The sequence below is a fragment of the Musca autumnalis genome, unplaced genomic scaffold (genome assembly GCF_047663935.1).
Source record: "Musca autumnalis isolate F117 unplaced genomic scaffold, ASM4766393v1 scaffold_5, whole genome shotgun sequence".
Lineage (NCBI taxonomy): Eukaryota > Metazoa > Arthropoda > Insecta > Diptera > Muscidae > Musca > Musca autumnalis.
In genome coordinates, this window is record NW_027412088.1 from 189,991,151 (window position 1) to 190,004,944 (window position 13,794).

The window sequence follows — 13,794 nt, forward strand, 5'->3', positions numbered from 1 at the left end:
TTGAAGAAAAGGTCTTAGGAAGCACCCTTTCTTGAAGAAAGGGTCTTAGGAAGCCCCCTTTCTTGAAGAAAAGGTCTTAGGAAGCACCCTTCCTTGAAGAAAGGTCTTAGGAAACACCCTTTCTTGAAGAAAAGGTCTTAGGAAGCACCCTTTCTTGAAGAAAAGGTCTTAGGAAGCACTTTTTCTTGAAGAAACGGTCTTAGGAAGCACCCTTTCTTGAAGAAAAGGTCTTAGGAAGCACCCTTGCTTGAAGAAAGGGTCTTAGGAAGTACCCTTTCTTGAAGAAAGGGTCTTAGGAAGCACCCTTTCGTGAAGAAAGGGTCTTAGGAAGCACCCTTTTTTCATGAAAAGGTTTTAGAAAGCACCATTTATTGAGGAAAGGGACTCGGGAAGCACCCTTTCTTGAAGAAAGCGTCTTAGGAATCACCCTTTCTTGAAGAAAATGTCTAAGAAAGCACCCTTTCTTGAAGAAAAAGTCTTGGGAAGCACTCCTTCTTGAAGAAAGGGTCTTGGGAAGCACTCTTTCTTGAAGAAAGGTTGTTTGGAAGTGTCTTTTCTTGAAGAAATGTTGTTAGGAAGCGCCTTTTCTTGAAGAAAGGTTGTTAGGAAGCGCCTTTTCTTGAAGAAAGGGTCTTAGAAGTCACTCTTTCTTGAAAAAAAGTTTCTTAGAAGTCACTCTTTCTTGAAGAAAGTTTCTTAGAAAGCAACCTTTCTTGAAGAAGGGTCTTAGGAAACACCCTTTTTTTGAAGAAATGGTCTTAGGAAGCACCCTTTTTTTGAAGAAATGGTCTTAGGAAGCACCCTTTTCTGAAAAAAGGGTCTTAGAAAGCACCCTTTCTTCATGAAAGGGTCTTAGAAAGCACCCTTTCTTGAGGAAAGGGTCTTAGAAAGCACCCTTTCTTGAGGAAATGGTCTTGGGAAGCACCCTTTCTTGTGGAAAGGGTCTTGGGAAGCACCCTTTCTTAAAGAAAGCGTCTTAAGAAACACAATTTCTTCAAGAAAGTGTCTTAAGAACCACCCTTTCTTTTAGAAAGTGTCTTAAGAAGCACCCTTTCTTCAAGAAAGGGTCTTAGGAAGTATGCTTTCTTGAAGAATGTGTCTTAGGAAGCGCCCTTTCTTAAAGAAAGGGTCTTAGGAAGCACTGTTTCTTGAAGAAAGGGTCTTAGGCAGCAACCTTTCTTGAATAAAATGTCTTAGGAAGCACCCTTTCTTGAAGAAAGGGTCTTAGGAAGCACCCTTTCTTGAAGAAAGGGTCTTAGGAAGCAGCCTTACTTGAAGAAAGGGTCTTAGGAAGCACCCTTTCTTGAAAAAAGGGTCCTAGCAAGCACCCTTTCTTGAAAAAAGGGTCTTAGGAATCACCCTTTCTTGAAGAAAGGGTCTTAGGAATCACCCTTTCTTGAAGAAAGGGTCTTAGGAATCACCCTTTCTTGAAGAAAGGGTCTTAGAAAGCACCCTTTCTTGAAGAAAGGGTTTTAGGAAGCACCCCTTCTCGAAGAAAGGGTCTTGGAAGCACCCTTTCTTGAAGAAAGGGTCTTAGGAAGCACCATTTCTTGAAGAAAGTGTCTTAGGAAGCACCATTTCTTGAAGAAAGTGTCTTAGGAAGCACCCTTTCTTGAAGAAAGGGTCTTAGGGAGCACCATTTCTTGAATAAAGGGTCTTAGGAAGCACCCTTTCTTGAAGAACGGGTCTTAGGAAGCACCCTTTCTTGAAGAAAGGGTCTTAGGAAGCACCATTTCTTGAAGAAAGTGTCTTAGGATGCACCCTTTCTTGAGGAAAATGTCTTGGGAAGCACCCTTTCTTGAAGAAAGGGTCTTAGAAGTCACTCTTTCTTGAAGAAAGGTTCTTAGAAAGCACCCTTTCTTGAAGAAGGGTCTTAGGAAGCACACTTTTTTGAGGAAAGCGTCTTGGGAAGCGCCCTTTCTTGAGGAAAGCGTCTTAGGAGTCACTCTTTCTTGAAGAAAGAGTTTTAGAAAGCACCTTTCTTGAAGAAAGAGTTTTAGAAAGCACCTATCTTGAAGAAAATGTCTTAGGGAGCACCCTTTCATGAAGAAAGTCTCTTAAAAAGGACCCTTTCTTGAGGAAAGTGTCTTAGGAAGCGCCCTTTCTGCAAGAAAGGGTCTTAAGAACCACCCTTTCTTAAAGAAAGGGTCTTAAGAACCACCCTTTCTTTTAGAAAGGGTCTTAAGAAGCACCCTTTCTTTTAGAAAGGGTCTTAAGAAGCACCCTTTCTTTTAGAAAGGGTCTTAAGAAGCACCCTTTCTTCAAGAAAGAGTCTTAGGAAGCACCCTTTTTGAAGAAAGGGTCTTAGGAAGCACCCTTTTTGAAGAAAGGGTCTTCGGAAGCACCCTTTTTGAAGAAAGGGTCTTAGGAAGCACCCTTTTTGAAGAAAGGGTCTTAGGAAGCACCCTTTTTGAAGAAAGGGTCTTAGGAAGCACCCTTTTTGAAGAAAGGGTCTAAGGAAGCACCCTTTTTGAAGAAAGGGTCTTAGGAAGCACCCTTTCTTGAAAAAAGGTCTTAGGAAGCACCCTTTCTTGAAGAAAGGGTCTTAGGAAGCACCCTTTTTGAAGAAAGGGTCTTAGGAAGCACCCTTTTTGAAGAAAGGGTCTGAGGAAGCACCCTTTTTGAAGAAAGGGTCTTAGGAAGCACCCTTTTTGAAGAAAGGGTCTTAGGAAGCACCCTTTTTGAAGAAAGGGTCTAAGGAAGCACCCTTTTTGAAGAAAGGGTCTTAGGAAGCACCCTTTCTTGAAAAAAGGTCTTAGGAAGCACCCTTTCTTGAAAAAATGTCTTAGGAAGAACCCTTTCATGAAGAAAGGTTGTTAGGAAGCGCCTTTTCCTGAAGAAAGGGTCTTAGAAGTCACTCTTTCTTGAAGAAAGATTTTTAGAAAGCACCCTTTCTTGAAGAAATGGTCTTAGGAAGCACCCTTTCTTGAAGAAATGGTCTTAGGAAGCACCCTTTCTTGGAAAAAGGGTCGCAGAAAGTACCTTTTTTGGAAAACAAGGTCTTAGGACGCACATTTTCTTGAAGAAAATCTCTTAGAAAATACCCTTTCTTCAAGAAAGGTTCTTAGAAAGGACCCTTTCTTCAAGAAAGGTTCTTAGAAAGGACCCTTTCTTCAAGAAAGGTTCTTAGAAAACACCCTTTCTTGAGGAAAGGGCCTTGGAAAGCAACCGTTCTTGAAGAAAACATCTTAGTAATCACTCTTTCTTAATGAAAGAATTTTAGAAAGCTCCGTTTCATGAAGAAAGGGTCCTAGAAAGCACCCTTTTTTGAAGAAATTGTCTTAGGAATCATTCTTTATCCAAGAAAGTTTCTTTGGAAGCAGCCTTTCTTCAAGAAAGTGTCTTTGGAAACTCCCTTTCTTTAACAAAGGGTCTTAGGAAGCACCCCTTCTTGAGGAAATGGTCTTGGGAAGCACCCTTTCTTGAGAAAAGGGTCTTGGGAAGCACCCTTTCTTGAAGAAAGCGTCTTAGGAATCATCCTTTCTTGAAGAAAGGGTCTTAGGAATCACTATTTCTTCAAGAAAGGTCTTTGGAAGCCGCCTTTCTTCAAGAAAGTGTCGATGGAAACACCCTTTCCTCAAGAAATGGTCTTCGGAAGCACCTTCTAAAAGTCTTCTTGTCATAGAAGATCCGCAACTAATACAAAGTCTTTCTAGCCTAGAATACCTTCAAAAGGTGTTCCTGTCCTAGAAGATCCCCAAAAGATCTCTTTGCCGTAATTTTTAGTTTTTCGTTTTTGTTGTCCAAAAACATTTATCTTTGCGAAAATCGTAAACACTTTTTAAGAGACAAGCATTGACAAATTTTCTCTCTTTGCTTGGAAATTGTTTTCAATTTACATTGCTCTTAAAGAAAACCCACTTTCTCTTCATGAAAATCTATTTCCACATGGAAACGCTTCTCTTAGTTTTTTCTTTAACGAAAGGCAACCCCTTCTTGATTTCAATTGAAAGAAAAAAAACAACAACTCACTGATGTTTTTTCCTCAGCAATTTACGCTCCAGATAGCATCGTGAAACATATTAACGGTGGTGGGAATTTTCGCGAAAAAACAGCAACTCTTCTTTGCCTTTCTTTTGTTGTTGTGTATTTTTGAAGGAGAAAAAAACCGCAGCATTGCTGGCAAACAGTATTTGTGATTGGTCCTCGGCGCTGAAAGTGCTGTTTGCTGGCTGTGTGTTCAAAGAAAAATTACCAACTCGGCTTGTTGCCAACAGAAGTTTATTTTTCCGTGCGCATTCTAAGAGGATTCGTGAAAAAAGACGAATCTGCGACTTTTTTCAACACATAAGATTTTATATAATTTTTTATGTGGACGAGGGGGAAGTTGTTGTGTTTTTGTTGCGTTCGGGAAAATCTTTGTTGTTGTCAATAATAAGCAAACAAGGAGGGATAAGCACTGAAGGGAAGTGGCCTGTTATAGTTCGGCCTCTTTTTAATGAAATTAATGAGAACATGGGTCAAAAGACAATTATGGCTATGGAGAAAATAGAAGCAGGTAATTTCCTATAGGAAAAAGTGCGTTTTCGCCAATTATTGCTATAGGGAACTTCAGTTTCCAATAGGAAACTAGGTTTTCATCAGTTTTCCCAATAACAAATGTTGGGTTCCATAAATTTTTAGTGGGGTTTCCACAAACTTTCCGCCGGATTACCACCAAATTCACTTCAAAAAAATAGTTTTTCCATTAATTTTCCTTTGGGAAAATTAGGTTTTCACCAATTTTGCTTTGAACATCCAATTAAAAATATTTTCCTATAAAAACTTAGGGAAAATTGAGTTCCCAAGCATTTTCGCATTGAAAATTGGGCCCCAAAATTTTTTTCCAAATAGAAAATCGAGTTTCCAAAATTTTTTGCAGAATAATTTTAAAAAATGACCTACGGATTTTTCTCAATTTTCTGTTAAAAATGGGTTTCCTTTACTTTTTCTTAAATTGAAATGGGTTGTCTCAAAATTCCGGGTTTATTAAAAATCTTCGAGTGCAATTGATCTCCAGGAACTTTCCCTCCTTCCTAAAAAATGCTGAACTAAGAAAATTGTTCTTTAAGAAATCCGTTTTAAATAAAATATCTTCTAACATTTTTTGCCAGAATTCTCCATCCTAAAGCCATTTTAAATTTGACCGAATTTTCAAGGATTAGAATTTGTCAGTACTTCAACCTAAACAAAACTTGTTGTGTTTTTAGAAATAGTACCAAAGGTACTCTTTTAAACCGACACACACACACACTTTAACACTTCCGTTTCCGGTTAAAACATTTCAAACATTTGATTTCTATGTTGGACCCCAAGAACAACAAAACACACACACCCCGAGACACACAAACCAACTGCAAAGACATATCAAACAGCAACACTTTTGCTTTCTTTCCAGAATTTTTATTTACAAAATATTGTCCGCTCAGACATAGACGCCCTCAACGCCTCTCCAACTGTCCGTCTGTATGTCGAACTATCCACAGATGGCTGGAGTTAGAGAAAAAAAGTTAAAAACACCAACAACAATAAAGAACGAATGTCCTTGAAATCTTCAGACGTTTTGCCATGTTTTGATATTGAAGTGGAATACATATTTGTAAAGGTGTGTGTGTGTGTTAGCTTTGCATATATCCTGCTTGGTTTTTGCCATCTTTTGTACAGCTGTATCCGTTTGTCTACCAAAATCATGGACACAGAATGTGAATTCTGGTTTCAATTCTTCAACAAAAGTCCTCTGTTTTTAGATTTTTTTTTTGCATTTCGTTTAGTTGTTTTGTTTTTTTTTTTTGGGCAAAGGAATGGTGAAGAACACTAAACTCTGCTTCCTCTGGCTGGGAAGTGTTACAAAATTGAACTAGAATTTCAATGCCAATAAAGTTGAACATTTGTCTCCAAAATAAATTGGGGGAACAAAACCAACAATCAAGGAGGCAATAAAGACAGAGAAAAAAGTCCATGTGAAAAAAAGGGTGCAACCTAAGAAAGGGTTCCTACTGCGACCCTAAGGGTTCTAGAAAGGATGCTTCCTAAGACCCTTTATTGGAGGAAGGGTGCATTTATAGATACTTTCTTGAAGAAAAGGCGCTTCCTTAGTCCCTTTCTTGAAGAAAAGGTGTTTCTTTCCTTAGACCCTTTCTTGAAAAGTGTGCTGCCTTAGACCCTTTCTTGAAGAAAGGGTACTTGCTAAGACCCTTTCTTGAAGAAAGGGTACTTACTTAGACGCTTTCTTAAAGAAAGGGTGCTTACATAGATCCTTTCTTGAAGAAATGCTAATTACTTAGAACCTTTCTTAAAGAGAGGATGCTTCCTAAGACCCTTTCTTAGAGAAAGGATGCTTCCTAAGACCCTTTCTTAGAGAAAGGGTGCTTCCAAAGACCCTTTCTTGGAGAAAGGGTGCATCCTAAGACCCTTTCATAGAGAAAGAGTGCCTCCAAAGACCCTTTCTTACAGAAAGAGTGCTTCCTAAGACTCTTTCTTAGAGAAAGGGTGCTTCCAAAGACCCTTTCTTGGAGAAAGGGTGCATCCTAAGACCCTTTCTTAGAGAGAGGGCGCTTCCAAAGACCCTTTCTAGGAGAAAGGGTGCATCCTAAGACCCTTTCTTAGAGAAAGAGAGCTTCCTAAGACCCTTTCTTAGAGAAAGAGTGCTTCCTAAAATTCTTTCTTAGAGAAAGGTTGCTTCCAAATACCTTTTCTTAAGAAAGGGTGCTTTCTAAAACCCTCTCTTCAAGAAAGGGTGTTTCCGAAAACCCTTTCTTCAAAAAAGGGTGCTTCCGGAGACCTTTTTTAAGAAAGGGTGCTTCCTAAGACCCTTTCTTCAAGAAAGGGTGCTTCCAAAGACCCTTTCTTAGAGAAAGGGTGCTTCCAAAGACCCTTTCTTGGAGAAAAGGTGCTTCCAAAGACCATTTCTTGGAGAAAGGGTGCTTCCAAAGTCCCTTTCTTGGAGAAAATGTGCTTCCAAAGACCCTTTCTTGGAGAAAGTGTTTCCTAAGACCCTTTCTTAGGGAAAGGGTTCTTCCTAAGACCTTTTCTTAGGGAAAGGGTTCTTCCTAAGACCCTTTCTTTAAGAAAGGGTTCTTCCTAAGACACTTACTTCAAGAAAGGGTGCTTTCTTAAACCCTTTCTTCAAGAAAGGGTGCTTCCTAATACATACCTTTTCTTTAAGAAATTGTGCTTCCTAAGACCCTTTTTTTCAAGAAAGTGTGCTTCCTAAGACCCTTTTTTCAAGAAAGGGTCCTTCCTAAGACCTTTTCTTCAAGAAATGGTCCTTCCTAAGACCTTTTCTTCAAGAAAGGGTGCTTCCTAAGACCCATTCTTAGAGAAAGTGTGCTTCCTAAGATCCTTTCTTCAAGAAAGGGTGCTTCCTAAGATTCTTTCTTCAAGAAAGAGTGCTTTCTAATACCCTTTTTTCAAGAAATAGTGCTTCCTAGGACTCTTCCTTCAAGACAGGGTGCTACCTGGGACCTTTCCTTCAAGAAAGGGTGCTACCTGGGACCTTTCCTTCAAGAAAGTGTGTACCAAATACACTTTCTTGAAGAAAGGGTGCTTCCTAATACCCTTTCATAAAGAAAGGGTCCTTCCTAATACCCTTTCTTAAAGAAAGGGTCCTTCCTAATACCCTTTCTTAAAGAAAGGGTCCTTCCTAATACCCTTTCTTAAAGAAAGGGTGTTTCCTAGGACCATTTCTGCAAGAAAGGGTTTTTCCTAGGACCCTTTCTTCAAGAAAGGTTGCTTCCTACCACGCTTTTGAAGAAAGGGTGCTTCCTAATACCATTTCTTGAAGAAAGGGTGCTTCCTAATACCATTTCTTGAAGAAAGGGTGCTTCCTAATACCATTTCTTGAAGAAAGGGTGCTTCCTAATACCATTTCTTGAAGAAAGGGTGCTTCCTAATACCATTTCTTGAAGATAGGGTGCTTCCTAATACCCTTTCTTGAAGAAAGGGTGCTTCCTAATACCCTTTCTTAGAGAAAGGGTGCTTCCTAAGACCCTTTCTTAGAGAAAGGGTGCTTCCTAAGACCCTTTCTTAGAGAAAGGGTGCTTCCTAAGACCCTTTCTTAGAGAAAGGGTGCTTCCTAAGACCCTTTCTTAGAGAAAGGGTGCTTCCTAAGACCCTTTCTTAGAGAAAGGGTGCTTCCTAAGACCCTTTCTTAGAGAAAGGGTGCTTCCTAAGACCCTTTCTTAGAGAAAGGGTGCTTCCTACGACCCTTTCTTAGAGAAAGGGTGCTTCCTACGACCCTTTCTTAGAGAAAGGGTGCTTCCTAAGACCCTTTCTTAGAGAAAGGGTGCTTCCTAAGACCCTTTCTTAGAGAAAGGGTGTTTCCTAAGACCCTTTCTTAGAGAAAGGGTGTTTCCTAAGACCCTTTCTTAGAGAAAGGGTGCTTCCTAAGATTCTTTCTTCAAGAAAGAGTGCTTTCTAATACCCTTTTTTCAAGAAATAGTGCTTCCTAGGACTCTTCCTTCAAGACAGGGTGCTACCTGGGACCTTTCCTTCAAGAAAGGGTGCTACCTGGGACCTTTCCTTCAAGAAAGTGTGTACCAAATACACTTTCTTGAAGAAAGGGTGCTTCCTAATACCCTTTCATAAAGAAAGGGTCCTTCCTAATACCCTTTCTTAAAGAAAGGGTCCTTCCTAATACCCTTTCTTAAAGAAAGGGTCCTTCCTAATACCCTTTCTTAAAGAAAGGGTGTTTCCTAGGACCATTTCTGCAAGAAAGGGTTTTTCCTAGGACCCTTTCTTCAAGAAAGGTTGCTTCCTACCACGCTTTTGAAGAAAGGGTGCTTCCTAATACCATTTCTTGAAGAAAGGGTGCTTCCTAATACCATTTCTTGAAGAAAGGGTGCTTCCTAATACCATTTCTTGAAGAAAGGGTGCTTCCTAATACCATTTCTTGAAGAAAGGGTGCTTCCTAATACCATTTCTTGAAGAAAGGGTGCTTCCTAATACCATTTCTTGAAGATAGGGTGCTTCCTAATACCCTTTCTTGAAGAAAGGGTGCTTCCTAATACCCTTTCTTAGAGAAAGGGTGCTTCCTAAGACCCTTTCTTAGAGAAAGGGTGCTTCCTAAGACCCTTTCTTAGAGAAAGGGTGCTTCCTAAGACCCTTTCTTAGAGAAAGGGTGCTTCCTAAGACCCTTTCTTAGAGAAAGGGTGCTTCCTAAGACCCTTTCTTAGAGAAAGGGTGCTTCCTAAGACCCTTTCTTAGAGAAAGGGTGCTTCCTAAGACCCTTTCTTAGAGAAAGGGTGCTTCCTAAGACCCTTTCTTAGAGAAAGGGTGCTTCCTAAGACCCTTTCTTAGAGAAAGGGTGCTTCCTAAGACCCTTTCTTAGAGAAAGGGTGCTTCCTAAGACCCTTTCTTAGAGAAAGGGTGTTTCCTAAGACCCTTTCTTAGAGAAAGGGTGCTTCCTAAGACCCTTTCTTAGAGAAAGGGTGCTTCCTAAGACCCTTTCTTAGAGAAAGGGTGCTTCCTAAGACCCTTTCTTAGAGAAAGGGTGCTTCCTAAGACCCTTTCTTAGAGAAAGGGTGCTTCCTAAGACCCTTTCTTAGAGAAAGGGTGCTTCCTAAGACCCTTTCTTAGAGAAAGGGTGCTTCCTAAGACCCTTTCTTAGAGAAAGGGTGCTTCCTAAGACCCTTTCTTAGAGAAAGGGTGCTTCCTAAGACCCTTTCTTAGAGAAAGGGTGCTTCCTAAGACCCTTTCTTAGAGAAAGGGTGCTTCCTAAGACAATTTCTTAGAGAAAGGGTGCTTCCTAAGACCCTTTCTTAGAGAAAGGGTGCTTCCTAAGACCTTTTCTTAGAGAAAGGGTGCTTCCTAAGACCTTTTCTTAGAGAAAGGGTGCTTCCTAAGACAATTTCTTAGAGAAAGGGTGCTTCCTAAGACCCTTTCTTAGAGAAAGGGTGCTTCCTAAGACCTTTTCTTAGAGAAAGGGTGCTTCCTAAGACCTTTTCTTAGAGAAAGGGTGCTCCCAAAGACCCTTTCTTAGAGAAAGGGTGCTTCCAAAGACCCTTTCTTGGAGAAAAGGTGCTTCCAAAGACCATTTCTTGGAGAAAGGGTGCTTCCAAATTCCCTTTCTTGGAGAAAATGTGCTTCCAAAGACCCTTTCTTGGAAAAAGGGTGCATCCTTAGACTCTTTCTTATAGAACGGGTGCTTCCTAAGGTCTTTTCTTAGAGAAAGAGTGCTTCCAAAGACCCTTTCGTGGAGAAAGGGTGCATAGTAAGACCCTTTCTTAGAGAAAGAGTGCTTCCAAAGACCCTTTCGTGGAGAAAGGGTGCATCGTAAGACCCTTTCTTAGAGAAAGGGTGCTTCCTACGACCCTTTCTTAGGGAAAGGGTGTTTCCTAAGACCCTTTCTTAGGGAAAGGGTTCTTCCTAAGACCTTTTCTTAGGGAAAGGGTTCTTCCTAAGACCCTTTCTTTAAGAAAGGGTTCTTCCTAAGACACTTACTTCAAGAAAGGGTGCTTTCTTAAACCCTTTCTTCAAGAAAGGGTGCTTCCTAATACATACCTTTTCTTTAAGAAATTGTGCTTCCTAAGACCCTTTTTTCAAGAAAGTGTGCTTCCTAAGACCCTTTTTTCAAGAAAGGGTCCTTCCTAAGACCTTTTCTTCAAGAAATGGTCCTTCCTAAGACCTTTTCTTCAAGAAAGGGTGCTTCCTAAGACCCATTCTTAGAGAAAGTGTGCTTCCTAAGATCCTTTCTTCAAGAAAGGGTGCTTCCTAAGATTCTTTCTTCAAGAAAGAGTGCTTTCTAATACCCTTTTTTCAAGAAATAGTGCTTCCTAGGACTCTTCCTTCAAGACAGGGTGCTACCTGGGACCTTTCCTTCAAGAAAGGGTGCTACCTGGGACTTTTCCTTCAAGAAAGGGTGCTACCTGGGACCTTTCCTTCAAGAAAGTGTGCTACCAAATACACTTTCTTGAAGAAAGGGTGCTTCCTAATACCCTTTCATAAAGAAAGGGTCCTTCCTAATACCCTTTCTTAAAGAAAGGGTCCTTCCTAATACCCTTTCTTAAAGAAAGGGTCCTTCCTAATACCCTTTCTTAAAGAAAGGGTGTTTCCTAGGACCATTTCTGCAAGAAAGGGTTTTTCCTAGGACCCTTTCTTCAAGAAAGGTTGCTTCCTACAACGCTTTTGAAGAAAGGGTGCTTCCTAATACCATTTCTTGAAGAAAGGGTGCTTCCTAATACCATTTCTTGAAGAAAGGGTGCTTCCTAATACCATTTCTTGAAGAAAGGGTGCTTCCTAATACCATTTCTTGAAGAAAGGGTGCTTCCTAATACCATTTCTTGAAGAAAGGGTGCTTCCTAATACCATTTCTTGAAGAAAGGGTGCTTCCTAATACCATTTCTTGAAGAAAGGGTGCTTCCTAATACCATTTCTTGAAGAAAGGGTGCTTCCTAATACCATTTCTTGAAGAAAGGGTGCTTCCTAAGACCCTTTCTTCAAGAAAGGGTGCTTCCTAAGACCCTTTCTTCAAGAAAGGGTGCTTCCTAAGACCCTTTCTTCAAGAAAGGGTGCTTCCTAAGACCCTTTCTTCAAGAAAGGGTGCTTCCTAAGACCCTTTCTTCAAGAAAGGGTGCTTCCTAAGACCCTTTCTTCAAGAAAGGGTGCTTCCTAAGACCCTTTCTTCAAGAAAGGGTGCTTCCTAAGACCCTTTCTTCAAGAAAGGGTGCTTCCTAAGACCCTTTCTTCAAGAAAGGGTGCTTCCTAAGACCCTTTCTTCAAGAAAGGGTGCTTCCTAAGACCCTTTCTTCAAGAAAGGGTGCTTCCTAAGACACTTTCTTCAAGAAAGGGTGCTTCCTAAGACACTTTCTTCAAGAAAGGGTGCTTCCTAAGACCCTTTCTTCAAGAAAGGGTGCTTCCTAAGACCCTTTCTTCAAGAAAGGGTGCTTCCTAAGACCCTTTCTTCAAGAAAGGGTGCTTCCTAAGACCCTTTCTTCAAGAAAGGGTGCTTCCTAAGACCCTTTCTTCAGGAAAGGGTGCTTCCTAAGACCCTTTCTTCAAGAAAGGGTGCTTCCTAAGACCCTTTCTTCAAGAAAGGGTGCTTCCTAAGACCCTTTCTTCAGGAAAGGGTGCTTCCTAAGACCCTTTCTTCAAGAAAAGGTGCTTCCTAAGACCCTTTCTTCAAGAAAGGGTGCTTCCTAAGAACCTTTCTTCAAGAAAGGGTGCTTCCTAAGACCCTTTCTTCAAGAAAGGGTGCTTCCTAAGACCCTTTCTTCAAGAAAGGGTTGCTTTCTAAGACCCTTTCTTCAAGAAAGGGTGCTTCCTAAGACCCTTTCTTCAAGAAAGGGTTGCTTTCTAAGGCCCTTTCTTCAAGAAAGGGTGCTTCCTAAGACCCTTTCTTCAAGAAAGGGTGCTTCCTAAGACACTTTCTTCAAGAAAGGGTGCTTCCTAAGACACTTTCTTAGAGAAAGGATGCTTCCTAAGACACTTTCTTAGAGAAAGGGTGCTTCCTAAGACACTTTCTTGGAGAAAGGGTGCTTCCTAAGACACTTTCTTAGAGAAAGGGTGCTTCCTAAGACCCTTTCTTCAAGAAAGGGTGCTTCCTAAGACCCTTTCTTCAAGAAAGGGTGCTTCCTAAGACCCTTTCTTCAAGAAAGGGTGCTTCCTAAGACCCTTTCTTCAAGAAAGGGTGCTTCCTAAGACCCTTTCTTCAAGAAAGGGTGCTTCCTAAGACCCTTTCTTCAGGAAAGGGTGCTTCCTAAGACCCTTTCTTCAAGAAAGGGTGCTAGGGTGCTTCCTAAGACCCTTTCTTCAAGAAAGGGTGCTAGGGTGCTTCCTAAGACCCTTTCTTCAAGAAAGGGTGCTAGGGTGCTTCCTAAGACCCTTTCTTCAAGAAAGGGTGCTAGGGTGCTTCCTAAGACCCTTTCTTCAAGAAAGGGTGCTAGGGTGCTTCCTAAGACCCTTTCTTCAAGAAAGGGTGCTAGGGTGCTTCCTAAGACCCTTTCTTCAAGAAAGGGTGCTAGGGTGCTTCCTAAGACCCTTTCTTCAAGAAAGGGTGCTAGGGTGCTTCCTAAGACCCTTTCTTCAAGAAAGGGTGCTAGGGTGCTTCCTAAGACCCTTTCTTCAAGAAAGGGTGCTAGGGTGCTTCCTAAGACCCTTTCTTCAAGAAAGGGTGCTAGGGTGCTTCCTAAGACCCTTTCTACCCTTTCTAGGACCCTTTCTAGGGTGCTTCCTAAGACCCTTTCTTCAAGAAAGGGTGCTTCCTAAGACCCTTTCTTCAAGAAAGGGTGCTTCCTAAGACCCTTTCTTCAAGAAAGGGTACTTCCCAATACCCTTTCTTGAAGAAAGGGTGCTTCCTAATACCCTTTCTTGAAGAAAGGGTGCTTCCTAATACCTACCTAATGCTACCTAGGACCCTCCCTTCAAGAAAGGGTGCTTCCAAGGACCCTTTCGTCAAGAAAGGGTGCTTTCTAGGACCCTTTCTTCAAAAATCGGGGCTTTCTTTGAAAATTTCTGCTTATAAAGACCTTTTCTTCAAGAAAGGGTTCTTCCAAAGACCTTTTCTTCAAGAAATGGCGCTTTCTAAAACCCTTTCTTCTAGAAAGGGTGCTTCCTAAGACCCTTTTTTCAAGAAAGGGTGATTCCTAAGATCGTTTCTTAAAGAAGGGGTGCTTCCTAAAACCCCTTCTTCAAGAAAGGGGGCTTCCTAAGACCCTTTCTTCAAGAAAGGGGGCTTCCTAAGACCCTTTCTTCAAGAAAGGGCGCTTCCTAAGACATTTTCTTCAAGAAAGGACGCTTCCTAAGACCCTTTTTTGAAGAAAGGGTGCTTTCTAATACCATTCTTTGAAGAAAGGGTACCTCCTAAGACCCTTTCTTCAA